This window comes from Lottia gigantea (genome assembly GCF_000327385.1).
Source record: "Lottia gigantea unplaced genomic scaffold LOTGIsca_13, whole genome shotgun sequence".
Classification (NCBI taxonomy): domain Eukaryota; kingdom Metazoa; phylum Mollusca; class Gastropoda; family Lottiidae; genus Lottia; species Lottia gigantea.
This window is the reverse complement of record NW_008707425.1, coordinates 833,768-834,763: the sequence shown is the minus strand read 5'-3', so window position 1 is coordinate 834,763 and position 996 is coordinate 833,768.

The window sequence follows — 996 nt, the reverse complement described above, 5'->3', positions numbered from 1 at the left end:
TCACTGACAGCTGTCAGTGTACGTATGTTACCTTGCCTGGCAAGCTATCATTTCAACTCACACGAAACTATATTACTCTTTCGAGTTGCTTCACTTGACTAAATATGTGCTGAGGAGGACGGGGGAAACACGTCGAAACGTTGCATAAAACTTTTACCAGTGATTGTTGTTCCATAAAGCTGTGTTTATATATCGTACTCACAATTGCTAAATGCCATTCGGTGTATCGGTTCTTTTTTGTTTGATATTTATAGTTTTGTATATAAGTATATATTGTTAAATTGTGAGAGGTTGTATATCTTTTCTGATCATGTACTTAATCACAGCAACATAATCTGTCCATCCAATCTACTTGTACTTGTGTATTTGTTAAACAGATTGTCCATCGAAGTTTTGCGTATCCATTGGCTGATCATGTCTTGTATTGGGTTTAATTCTTACTCATGTATAATACAGAGTTATTATTATTGTTAAAATTCATTGGTGATTTTGATTGTCAGACAGGGCCTTAATAGTTTGCCTGGTTTTCCACTACATTTAATCTCGTGTTTTATTCCCACCATTATAAGGAACGGTTTCTTTGAATGTGCGTTGCAGTGCGTTATGATGTTTCAACGTCTGAAGTTACGTCGTTAATATTTCACAAATCATTTCATCTGATGAAGTCGTCCCGACGACGATGAAAGCTCATAGAGAAAACTACTTCAGTCACTCTTAAAAGGTGTCCTCTTTATCATACAATAACATAGAGTTATACGGTATACTTTCAATTCATGATCATGTGACTTTGCTTTCAGAATAGCAGCCGACACGGATCAAGTGTGAACAGTGAATCCTTACTGTATCTATACAATTAGAAAATTAAACGAAACTTACCTTGGTAAAGTTGAAGTGTGATTCTAATTATTTGAGTAAATTAGGATCACTGTAGAGATTAGGTGAATAGTACTGCGCAGCCGTGACAAATCATATTTTACAGAATAAACATTTTTTCAA